This window comes from Podarcis filfolensis (assembly GCF_964270895.1).
Source record: "Podarcis filfolensis genome assembly, chromosome: 8".
Lineage (NCBI taxonomy): Eukaryota > Metazoa > Chordata > Lepidosauria > Squamata > Lacertidae > Podarcis > Podarcis filfolensis.
In genome coordinates this window covers 17,293,716-17,307,112 of record NC_139611.1, presented here as the reverse complement: position 1 = coordinate 17,307,112, position 13,397 = coordinate 17,293,716, and the positions used below count along the sequence as shown (strand labels likewise).

Genomic DNA, 13,397 nt, shown 5'->3' with positions numbered 1-13,397 from the left:
TGCAACCCAGTGAGTCAGGTACGGCTTTCTTACTGGGTGGGGTTGGAACCCTGGTCACTCCGGTCTACATCCAATCCATTAATCACTACACCATTTTGGCTCTCAAAAGAGAAATACCTCAAGCAATGTCATGTTGACCATTCAGAAGAGATGGATGGAAATGTGGATTAATGGACATTCCTGCAAATTTGAAAGTTGATGGCACAATAACCGATTTTAATTTTTCTAACAAATTCCCTACCTTCATGGAACTCTCTCCCTGAAGAGAGTTAACACCTCTATGCATTGCTAAGCATTGCGAAGTATGTCTTGTGGTGCATACCCAATTGATAAGAGGTAAAGGGCAGGTCTATTGAGCATCACTGTAGACCCATGAGAACCCATACATAAAAACACTTTGCTGTCGTTGCACTTTAGAGAGCAGAGGTGGGAAGCACTTGCCAGTCTGTGTTGACAATACTGAGATAGATGGACCAATGATCTGATTTTGTATCAGGCAGAGTTACCTGTGTCCCTGTGTTCATTACTAATATTTGAATTAAGTCATCTCAGGGTTTCCAAAATCACAGTTTCAATCAGCTGTACTTTTAAAAAAATCACACAGTGCCTATTTCTTTGTTTATTTATTGCTGTGATTTACTACTGAGGTTTCTTGTGTGTGTCACTTTAAAAAGGAAAAGCTCACAACCACACTTCAAGTTTCCATGTCTTGTTTTGTTCACCAAAGCCAGCAAGCATCTGTGTAGGAAGAAAGAGCACCCGGGGGTCACGCCCTGCCTAATCAGAGGTGAAGATTATGCAGCAGACAGAATTACACAGAGTAGCAGGTTACACAGGCAAATGCAGGGATTGGGGGAGGGAGAGAGGGAGGGAGGAAATCAACAGCTGCAGCATCCAGATGAAAGATTTATGATGATATTTTACCACACGCCAATGGAATTTTGCACTTCAGAGTGTGAAAATCTTTTTTGCTCAGGGGGCCAGCCTGTTCTGGAACTCAAAAAGCTTAGATTAGAAGGCAACAAACAATATTTTGAGCTTTTTATATATTTTTTTTAAAATGCACAGACGGTAACCTGAAAATCAGCAAACACACACATACACAATGTATTCAGAAGGCTTTCCAGCAGCCCATTGCCTGGCATTAACACGCTGGGCTGTACTCCATTCTGGTCTACCTCGGTCGCAGCGGTATTTTTTTGATCAGGTTACACAGCACAAGGAGATGAAATTTCTTATGAGTGCTTGTGTAATACAAATATGTAAAGCTGTGCTCTTAGTCGGAGGCCAGGAGATATGAGGACTTGGCAAAAGGAGAAAAAACATAACCTTCTGGGGAATGTGATTTTTTTTGACAGAAAGGTTATTTGGGGGGTAAGGGAACACCAGAGTAGCTGTATTCCTGAGGGAGATGCCCAGAGCAGAAGACAGTATTATGGATTACATTCCTACTTTTGATGTGGGGGTTTTTTTGTGATAAGCCTGGAAGCTAAAAAGGCACCAGAGAGCTGAAATTATCTAATTGATCCGCACAAAACCAGGTAACCTCTCTTTTAAAAACTCCCTTGAAAAGACAAGGGATTGTCTGACTAAAAACTCCCTTGAAAAGACAAGGGATTGTCTGGCAATCCACGACAGAGTTAAGAAGCCCAGAGTGACTCACCAAAAACTACAATAAGATAGAGAGCATAAATTAACATCTTTATCCTTGACAGGGCCAAAGCATGTATATTTTATTGTCTTAATTAAAGGGATCTCACTATAAATTGAACATCTGGGCTGCAGAGACTGCCACTGTGGTCTCAACAGCTGCAAGGGAGATAGTCTGGGCATTTGAAGTCAACCATCCACCACCTGGCTGCTAAGAGTAACTGGACATGGGGGGGGGGGGAAGGCCATAGTTTTGTTATCAAGCATGCAACTTGTTCATGGAAAATCTGAGAGTGCTGGGACATTATATTTTGTGCACACCTGGTTCACCATTTAGTGTGTTGCTACTGTCCACTTACCTATTCTTCCCAGTCTCCTTCCTCCATTGTACAACATGTGCACACACATACACACCCCATCTCTGAGTCATGACCGCTGCCTGCCCCAGCTTTTTATAAAGTCAGGGCAGGTGCCCAAGATAGCTCTGAAGGCAGTTAGGCTGCCATTGCACCACACTAGTCCTTCCCCTGGCAGAGAAAAGCTACATGGCACCACTCCAGCTGCCTGCTCAGGCTGGTCACTGGCAGAAGTTACGCCAAGATGTGCAGGGCCTCTTATTGGCAAAGAGGTTGGCAGAACCAGCCATGTCAAAGAAGTTGTTCCACTGCACTCTTTCCCCAAAGCTCTTTTAAAGAGCATTTGTTCTGGATTACTAACCAACTAACCAAAGTACCATTGAGAATGTCCCAGAAGTTGTAAAAAAACCTGTATTGTTTGGCTGTAAGCTATAACAAAAATGAAAAGGGACATCCAGAGTTGAGCCGTGGTAGCTGGGACTGATGGAAGTTGTAGCTCCAACCTTCTGGTTGGTGAAGCCCGGGGCAATAACTGAATTCACAACTAAGAACAGTTGTGTTTGCTGCCATCAAGCAATGCAGCCTAGCCACAACATCAGAAGAGCAGCAGCTGCCAGAAGGGGAACACAAGTATGACAATTACCTTTTCCCACCACTGAAAGAGGACCACAAATTGAGTTCTGCCAGGCTGCAGAACACAGGGAGTGCCTTATGCATACAGAGACAGAGCATATGTCCACCCAGTTCAGCATTGCCTACAAGACTGCCAACAGATCTCTGGAATTTCAGGGGTTCTCTCCCAACCCTACCTGGGGATGCCACTGGGGATTGAACCCAAGACCTTCAGCATGCAAAACAGACGCTTTGCCACTGAGCTACAGCCCTTCCCCTTTGTCCTTCCTGGGAGACAATCTAAGTTTCTACCACCATACTCATTGGTCACCACAGAGGCTCAATTTAAGCCCAGTTACCAACAAATCTGAGCAGCTGAACAGTAGGGCTGGGCGATAACTGGTTTTCAATATTGTGATATATCACCAGATAAACATTGCGATATATCGATATATCACGCTATCTGAAATAAAGAACTGTGCAGAGGCGAACAAGACAATGTCCTGGCAACTGCTACTATTTAAGGGTCTGAAACTGATTAATGATATTATCAATCACCTCATGGTCACTTTCAGCAGCAGACAAGCCAAAATGCATTCAAATGAAACTTTGGGTTTTGGGCTCGGCTAACAAATGGTGGTATTCCGGACAATCCAAAGTACAGTGATGAGTCAACATGAATACAAATAATCTGGGACTGCTGGACTGGCAGCAGGTCTACTGGGAAACAGAAGAGGCAGCAGCCTGGTGGCGGCAGAATCAACAATGTCAGGGGAGGGGAAGAAGCAGCAGCAGCCTGGCAGCAGGGGCACAATAATCAGCAGCCTGCAAAGCATTGCCACGGCAGTGGACAGCAGTGGCAAAAGTGGCAGCGGCCTGCAAGGCCTTGTTATGGCGGCGGCAGTAGTGGCAGCCTGCGAGGCCCTGCAGTGGCAGCAGGAGACAGTGGCAGAAGCAGAGGTGGCCTGCAAGGCCTTGCTGAGGCAGGCTGCCACAGCTTCTGTCACCCCCTCCCACTACTGCCAGGAGGAGTTGCAGGCTGCTGCCACTTCTTGCCACCACGGCAAAGCCTAGCAAACCGCATTGCTTGTGTCGCCATGAGACCTCACAGGCTGCCACTACTATTGCTGCCATCTCCCATCGCCAGTGCAAGGCTTCACAGGATGCCGCTACTGGCAGTACCAGATTGTTTGTATTCACTATGATTCATCACCGTACTTTGGATTGTCCTGAATCCCACCATTTGGTAGCCAAGCCAAAAACCAAAAGTCCTGTTGGGGTGTATTTTGGCATGCCTAGTGATAAAACTGAGTGTTCAATGGTTGATAATATTGTCATTTGTCCATTTTAGACCCCTAAGTAGTAGCAGTTGCCAGGACATTGTCCTGTTGGCCTCTGTATAGTTCCATCCTTATTTCAGATATTGTGGTAGATTGCAATGCTTAGCTGGTGATACTGTGAGGTTTAACTGGTGATAACATTGCAACGTTTAGCTAGTGAGTTATTCCAATGTTTAGCTGTTGAGTTTTTGCAATGTTGAAAACCAGGTATCACCTAGCCCTTGCACACATTGTGATTCGCGATATATTGCCAGCTCAAATATTATAAAACAATTATCACACTGTGAACTTCAAACCAGTGTTGGATAATATACTGATATATCGCCCAGGCCTACTGAGCAGCTGCTTAGCTTCTATCTCTCCTGCTAGATCCCTCCACAAGAAAACCTGAAGGACTGCTAGGACAGGGAAGGTTTCCAGCAAATTAGTCTCTGAGGTTCTCCACAGTCACATTCTTAAGTGCCAGGAGCAGGGGCCCTTTCTTCAGCTTCTCTTCTATAATAGTGAGCAAAAGAGTCTCTTTCTGCCTGGCACAAAGAAAGCCAGCTCACAGAACTTCTGTAGCAGCTTTAAGGCTGCTGGCAGCAACTTCTGATTAAGTGTATGCCTTGTTAGCCAGCCTTCTAACCCAAACCGAAGAGAGGGCAGAGAAGGCAAAGGACCCAACAACCCACAATGTAAAGCAAAAAGTCTTCTTCCCCAGCAGTTTCCCTTGGTTCTACTAGATAAGGCTCCAACTCCAAAATGGAAGGCAATGGATTCCCCACCCACCCTGCTTTCTTCAGCGCCATCAAGAGGGTATGTTGAAATCCAGTACTGATGTGGCACTATGCCTCCCAGTTGCCACCCCTCACTCTGCCCAGCAAGAGAGAGGGCCTTTTTTAATCTGCCTAGATTAAAAAAAAAACATCATCCAATGAAACACCAAAAGCAAGATACAATGAACTAGCTCTCAACTGCGATGTACAGGGAGTCTGCTCCACAGAACTTATAGCAAGATGACCATAATGAATAAAGAGAAAATATCAGACTTGCACTTCCCTCTGAGGGCCTTTTCCCAGAGTCTGATATCATTTCACATTTTTATCTGTCATAAATGTTTTGATTTTAGGGTGGGAAGCAGCATCTTATCCTGGAGTGTATATTTTGCATATTTTGAATAATCTTTATATACATAATTGGCAGATGAAGAATCAAAGCCCTGATTATATCGTGAGCCCTTATTTTTTCTTCTTATCTCTCCTTTTCTATGACTTCTAATTTTTGCTTTCTTTTCCTAACACTATCTCTATATTTACGTTTTTGTTTTTTTTTTGATGTTTCCTATTTTGGGTTAATGAACACACAGGAGAGAGAGAGAGAGAGAGAGAGAGAGAGAGAGAGAGAGAGAGAGAGAGCGCTGATGGATGGAAGATGAAGGGCCCTGTTTGAGGGGTTGGGTAGAGAGATTCTCCCAGGGTAGGAGGATGGGGGAAGAGGGGAAAACTCTAAGGTGAGAGCAGGGAGGGCTCACCCTTTGTGTGGAATAAGGGTTAAGATACAACCTTGATATCTCCTCCTCTTCCCCTATCTTTTCTGTCTGTTTTATTTCTATTTAGATTAGTTTGGTTTATATTGTATTCTGTGTTCAAAACTTTCAATAAAAGAAATTGATTATGGAAGCAGCATCTTGATGGCAGAACATCTGCTTTGCATGCATAAGGTCCCAGGTTCAATCCCTGGAATCAATTATTTGGGTTGGTAGAGACCCCTGCTTGACACCCTGAAGAACCATGGTCGGTCAATGTAAACAATAAGGAGCTAGATGGACCAATGGTCTGGCTCAGTATCAAGTAGCTTCCTGTATCCATGTTTTGTCCCCCATCCCCCTTGAAGAGCCATCGCTAAGATTTGGGGCATATTCCCTGCACTTCAAAATAAAGGTTCACACCCAACTTCTGGGTACCAAGGAGACCAAATACCAAGTAAATTTTCCTCTTTGTTTAACTGTTATATTTTGGTACCAGAGTGTCCTCAAGAGCCACCCTGGAGTCTCAAAAGATTCATCTCCAGAGTTGTTTACAATTTCCAGTAATGTAGAGAAGGATTCCACAGGTCTAGGTTTGCCAGAAATGTACAAGTTTCCAAGACAGAGGCTTCATAAACTTTCCCTGCTCTATTTAAGGTAACTTGCTTGGAATCAGGGTTCAGTAAATGACTGTAACTGTGATTAAAGGGAGGGAGGGGTGCAAAGTTTGTACAGCTGAGTGCCCTGAAGGTTCCCGAAATACAAAAGAAAATACATACATGATGCCATGTGCATTCCACTTTTGGACACCTGAGGTTGGCAGATCTAAGGGTCCTGAGCGGGCTTTTATTGGGCAAAGGGGGAACTTGTCCCAAGCGCCGCTCAGCTGACACCACATTTTCAAGTTATGGCACCAATGCAACAAAAGTGTGTTGATGGTGAGTCTTGGGCATTACCACTCAGCACATCTGGGTGCACGGGAATCCAAGCAACGGTCCACATGCGTGGAGCAACAAACTGAAAGGGCCACCCACCCTTCGTGACAGCTGGAAACTGGGGGAAACTAATAAAGAATACAAAGTCAAAGAAGGATTTCTTTTGTTAAAGTGGCTGTGTGCCTGACAGACAGATTACCCAGTAGTTGAAAGATAGATCTGAGGCAGAAGAACAAATATTTGGAGAAGGAGCTGAAGGTCAGCAGCTCCAATTCTACCATCTGTGACTCAGCTGAAAGAGAGGTGGTGGTAAAGAGGGAGGAGGGAGGGCTTCCCAGGACTTAGCTCAAACATTTCAGCTCTTCAAAGGAAGGGTGGCTGATACACGGAATGCCTTCCATTAAGCACGCCAATCCATTTTTTATTGTTTCTGAACTTCAGTGTGCCAAAATATCACTGGTGCATTGAGTAAATAAATGATGGCTCTCACTCAACGAATGAGAGCTTTTTATTTTATTTTAACAATATGAGTTTAATCAACTGATTAAATCTGAATAAATATCCATACGGGAGAGCGAGAATCATTCTGAAGGAGGAAGTATACATTTAGCTGCACTTGTGCATTATAGCACAGCAGGTACTGTTGTATTTATCTATATCACTGCCTTGCTCTCAGTCAAGGACCCGAGGTGGCTCACAGCACAAAGTAAAACAGATACAGTTAAAAAACACGCACACAATAAATATAAATATTTTAAAAACCATTGAGTAACCTTTTAAAAAAAAAGCACAGAAAAACCTATAATAATTTAAAAAGACTTGTACAATCATACCTCGGGTTGAATGCGCTTCGGGTTGAGCACGTTCGAGTTGCGCTCCGCAGCAACCCGGAAGTAACGGAGCGTGTTAATTCCGGGTTTCACTGCTTGCGCATGCGCAGACGCTCAAAATAATGTGACGCGCATGTGCAGAAGCAGCGAAAACTGACGTGCGCGTGCGCAGATGTGCCATCACTAGTTATGTTTGCTTCTAGATGCGAACGGGGCTTCGGAACCGTTTGTATCTAGAGGTACCACTGTACTCAAAAAGACCCCACCACAGCAGCCAGTAAGTGGCCAAAGGTCTGACGGAACAGGAAAGTGTTCCTTTTGCTTGCTGGCAATAAGAAAAAACAGAGAAGGCCAGCCTAGCCTCCCTCAGAAAGGAGTTCCACAATCAGAGAGGCCACCAAGAAGGCCTTCTTTCGTGTCCTTTGCCAAGCATGCCTGTGAAGGTGGCAGGACCAAGAGAAAGGTAGGAGATAGGGTCCTTCAGATATCCTTTGAAGAGAGGTACCCTCAGGAATGTCAGAAGTTGTGTTATATAGAGCTGGATCAAAGGTCCATCTAACTCAGCACTGCTTGCACTGACAGCAGCCCTCCAGGATTTCAGAAAGTGACCCTATCCTAGTCCTACAAGGAAATGCTGGGCCTCGAACCTAGAACTGTCTGCATGCACAGCAACTACTACTAGTGAGTTTTGGCCTTATCTTCTTTCCCGAGAGGGCTATCTAAGAGGGTATTAGCCAAATGCTGGTGGTGGTGGTTATAATAAAATTAAAATTAAAAAATAAAAGTAAACAAACAATCTAACTGATTTATTGATTTGGAAGCTGAAACCCTGTAATAAATGTGCAGCCCATTTGGGGCCCATTATCCAAGATATTAAATAGCCTTCTTTCCTAAGAGTGATGGCTGCAGCTCCAAGATTTGGAGTCCCCATGTTTCTGCGGTTTGTACAGTCCCAGAGCTGCCTCTTTCATCCCTCACCCTGCATAGGTAAAATAATGTTCCAAGTGTCCGGAAGCAAAGTGGCTGAGACAGTGAATGAAAACCCAAATTCAGGGACGATACTCACTGGTGTAGGAGACAAGTCCTATGAGAAAAAGTTGGAGGAGTTTGGTTTGTTTATCTGGAGAAGAGGAAACGGAGAGGGGAACTTGAGAGCAGTCTTCAAATACCTGAAGGACAGTAAAACTGAAAAGAGCAAACCTTGTTCTCTGTTGCTGAAGAAGGAAGGTCTAGATTTAGGTACACTTTGGTAGAACGTTAAAGGTGGTAATTAAACCCAGTTTTGCTCAGTGAAATTAAAGCATAATAACTAAGAGGAGTCCATTCATTCCACTGGGTCAACGCTGAGTAAACCTTAGCTGAATACCACCCCTAAGAGAGCCTGACTGACTGTGACAACAGTCTGACACTACAGTGGTACCTCGGGTTACATACGCTTCAGGTTACATATGCTTCAGGTTACAGACTCCGCTAACCCAGAAATATTACCTCGGGTTAAGAACTTTGCTTCAGGATGAGAACAAAAATCATGCTCCGGCGGCGCAGCAGCAGCAGGAGGCCCCATTAGCTAAAGTGGTGCTTCAGGTTAAGTACAGTTTCAGGTTAAGAACGGACCTCCAGAACGAATTAAGTACTTAACCTGAGGTACCACTGTACAACAAATTAACTAACCATAGGTTTAAGAAGGTCTGGAGATGATCAATGTCTGGATGGGCAAAATGCATGGGAACCAGATGGGAGGCTGCCTTGGGTTATTGTCTCCCCCCCTTGTTTTTCTACTATGATATTTTGTTTTATGTTGTAAACCATCCTGTGGTCTCTTGATGAAGGATGATATATAAATATGGTAAACAATAATAATAAGGCAGTGAAAAGCTGAGACGTAAATATAAGAAGGGAATGTGCTTTCCCTCACTGGACAGTTATCCATTGAGGCGGCTTTGTATTGTGTGCATTGAGCAACAGAGCGGACTAGATTCTATGTATGATCCTATTCTCAAACGTCACTTTTGCTAGAAGTCTGCTGGGTGGCCTCAGACCCAGAGCTGTTCTCTCTGCCTCAGTCACTGAATATCATGTCATATTGACCCCGCCTACAGGATTGTGACAAATAGTAGCGAGACAACAGGTGTGAAGAATTCTGCTCTTAAGGAGTAGGGTCAAGCGCTTTCCAAATTAGACAGCATTATTGCAGTTTCAAAATCTCCACTTTGTTTCTTTTTTTCTGAACTATGTAGATAAGCAATTTCCACACTTGAAGGGAGGGAAAAGAGAAGTGTGTTTAGGATTAATGAACTTGCTACACAGAGAGCAGAAAGGGGATGGGTGGGGGAGAATCCTTATACACCGCTAATTTAATTAAAGAATTATCTTCTCAAAATACATCTAAATGGCCCCAAACTAATAGAGACCCAACCGATCGCTTTCATCAAAATGGCAAGTTGCTCCAGATTCGAGCTGAGAATTCAACAACACACAAAGCCAAAAAGAAATACGTATTTCTAGGGCTTTTTTTTCCAGCCAGAACTCACAGGAACTCAGTTCTAGCACCTCTCAGGTGGGGACCATTGCCATTGTAAGAGAACAAGGGAGGTGTTCATCGTGAGTTCCGGCACCTCTTTTTTTCTAGAAAAACAACACGGAGCACTTCCTTCACAAAGCCAACCAATGAGACCCAACCAATGTTTTTTCTACCTTGGAAACAAGTCAAGGAGTCAAAAAACCATTTCCTAGCCATACTGCATAGTCACAGAGACCACCACATTCAAATTTAGTGATCACCATGACATTCCACCTCCCTTGGAAATAAAAGCCCATTCTGAAAGTGCGAAAACAAATTTCTCTAATGAATTCTCTTTAGTGACTTATGAAGTGTAATAACATGTCTCTGGGGACTTATCTTCGCTCTCTCTCACACACACACAAAACCTGAACAGTGCTCCAAGTACCCCCCGATGACTACAGAGAAAATCTCAACTTCAATAATCCTAAAGGTCAGGGGCAATATTAAATAAGACAGATGTTCTTGCTATTCAACATACTTAAAGGAGTTGGCTAAATTCATTTTAACTCCAATTGCTCCCAATAGTTATTTTTTTTAAAAGGGTTTAATTATTTTAAGATGCAAAAAAGAAGCCCATCACCTGCCGTGTGTGTGTGTGTGTGTGTGTGTGTGTGTGTGTGTGTGTTCTAAGAAGACAGCTTCTGTTTTATTTAGCAGCCAATTATCTGAACACCAGGTGTAGGAAATGGCTGTGTTTACATTGGGTGAACACCAGGAAATGAGACTGTGGGGGAAAGCGGCAGGCGAGAGGTCCAAGGTGCGGCAGCATTACTGGTAAGAGGTTTGCATAATTAAGAATCCAGGCAATTAGGTCACAGGGATGGATACAAATAAATTCACACCAATTTTTACAGCTCCTGTCAGCACACCACTACTGCATCCTGTCCCTTCCATAATGTTCTCCTTTAAATGAATAAAAAAATAGTTATGTATCCCCTCATTCACATGGGGACAGGGACAAAAGCAAGCTTAGAACTATAATCCACCACCATAAGCACAAACACACACCATGCCTTGTCTCCTGAACATCTTGTCAATGCAAGTAGGGAGCTTTTTAAAGCTAAATTGTTTTAAAGCCAGGTTATAACGCAACCATAGGATGGGAAGATAGTAAGGCAAAGCAAAGGCAACTATATGGCTGACATTAAAGGCAAGCACCACTGAGTCTTATGGTAAACAAGAGGCTTACAAGCACCTGTCCAACACTGCAGAAACTGAGACTTAGGCTTGGGATCGGATAGGTGGAAGGCCAGCAAAAGCAATTAATGTGTGTTGAGCAAAGAAGAGGGGAAATCTGGCTCCTGAGCATTGGGAACAATCAATCCCTCTCCAGAACTATGAGGGCTACTAGTTTGTGCATATATATTAAAAAGAGACCAAGATTTTTATTACAGGATTGGATTCTGTATTATAGCATCTAGGTACACTTCAGATCTAAAATTTTCTGCCACTTTTCTGCCAACACAATCAAAGTTAAAAAAAACAACAGCCTCAAAACAGAATTCCAAAAGCCTCTTTGCACATGGAACCACAAACAACACAGAATGCTACACAATTCTTAGGAAGGGATTTAGAAGGAGAGCGCTAAAATAAATGACTGTCGCTCAATGTCATACCAGGCTGACTACACCAGACTTACTACTGGAGCCAGGAAATATATTAAATTAAACCTGCAGCCACCATTAAGAGCGTAATCTGTTTAAAAGACTATTGTGGTAAACCACTACAGTGGACTAACTACTGGACATTGATGGAGTTTGCATTTGCCCTCAAGCGGGGGGGGGGGGGGAGGGAATCCAAAGGCATGTATCAAGCTGCCTGATATTGGCCCATGTAGTCTGCTCTCGCAGGATGTAGCTCTGAAAAGTATATTTCTGTAAAAAAACGGAATTTTAAAAAGAGGCAGGAGGGAAGGAGTCTCCCTGTCCTAATATGCAACAGTGCAAAGATAATCTACAGAGGACACTCTCTGAGCATCTGCTAAACACAGCAGTTAGAACATAGGAAGCTGTCTGGTATCAAATCCGGCTAAGGGTCCATCTAGCCCAGTATGGTCAACATGGGCTAGCAGCTGCTCTCTCAGGTTTCAGGCAGGGGCATTCTTAGTCCTACCTGAGGATGCCAGGGATCAAACCTGGGATTTTCTGTGTGCAAAGCAGGTGCTACATCACTGAGTTACAACCCTTCCCCAAAGAAGAGGGCTGAGCAAGTAGCCAAAGGGCAAGGAGTCACAAGTCATTCCCAGTACAGTGGTACCTCGGGTTACATACGCTTCAGGTTACAGACTCCGCTAACCCAGAAATAGTAACTTGGGTTAAGAACTTTGCTTCACGGTGAGAACAGAAATCGTGCTCTGGCGACGTGGCAGCAGCAGGAGGCCCCATTAGCTAAAGTGGTGCTTCAGGTTAAGAACAGTTTCAGGTTAAGAACGGACCCGAGGTACCACTGTACTGGGTGGTGCAAAATCCTACGTGTGGGACTGCAGAGAATACAGGAAGAAGAAATTTAGTTGTTGTTTGGAGAAAGGATCTTGCTTTGCAGCCTCCCACTAGCACCTCCTTGGGTCAGGATATAAAATATACAATGGTTCCTTGCTACATAACTTCGGGAGGTTATAAATGGCAGGAGTCCATTCATCCTCACCTGTGCTTAGCTGCAAAGGCACAAAAATAAAATGATCTATGGACAGCAAACAGGGAGGGTTGGTGAGGTGAGATAAAAGCTGACCGTGTGGGTTGGAGAGAGAGAAAAAGCTAGAGGGAACTGTCAGCTCTCCCAAGCCTTGCAAATAAATCTACAAAAGCTACTAGCCTGGAGGGAAGTACCTACCACCCCATCTCACAGGCTACCGTTACTCACCCCAGGTGAGCTGAGTTGCTATTTACCTGCCTGCCTTCGTAATTTAAAGTTGCCATTTGCAGAACAGGAGCACAGCTGTGGATATAGATGGGGACCCTCTAGCCCCACCCCTCTGTGGTGTTCTGCCCTATCCGCCTGCCACTGGTTAGCCCCACACATGGCAGTGTCCCAAACATATGCCACTTACAATGCTCAGTTAACGTGTGGCCCCTTGGTTTTCCCCTGATCTCTTTGGTACAAGCAACCCAGATTGTGCTTAGCGTTCCTACAGACATGGGAGGGGAAGGGAGAACAGAGAAGGTCTCTTCCGTACCCATCTGCTGAGGGGGAGGCACAAATCTGTCTGTTTCCCAAGCAAAACGGAAGAGGGAGGGGGGCCCTGATGGGAGAAGCATATCTGTAAATCAGCGACAGTATAAGGAATAAAAGGTTGCTCCCTCTCTCTCTCCACAATCTTTTCCCCACCCCTCTGTTTTAATAACGGTATGAAAAGGCTAAATGCCATCTTGGCAGAAGCAGATCAAAGATCGGCAAGAAGGGGGGGAATTATCCAAAAGGGATTCATAATGCAAGCTGGAATAATTTTAATACAAAACGCCCAGCAAATCTCACTCGCCCTCCTCCTCCCCGCCCGCCCCCACTGACAAATCGCCAGCTGAGGTAAATCCCAGATAATGAAACATTGTAAAGAAAGGCTCTATTTAATAATTTAGCCCCTGTCAAGGAGTTGGTATTGATTCTTGTT

General features: G+C 44.2%; 1 protein-coding gene and 1 long non-coding RNA gene across 31 annotated transcripts in view; both read right to left on the bottom strand.

The window, feature by feature from the left end:
- Positions 1 to 13,397, bottom strand: part of RERE (arginine-glutamic acid dipeptide repeats) — a 340,184-nt gene that overhangs the window by 170,267 nt on the left and 156,520 nt on the right. The window lies entirely within an intron of this gene.
- Positions 5,202 to 11,897, bottom strand: LOC310769640. The gene is made up of 3 exons (XR_014551768.1): positions 8,879 to 11,897; positions 7,477 to 8,638; positions 5,202 to 7,218 (listed from the first exon to the last, which is right to left on the bottom strand). It is a non-coding gene; the product is annotated as an uncharacterized lncRNA (long non-coding RNA).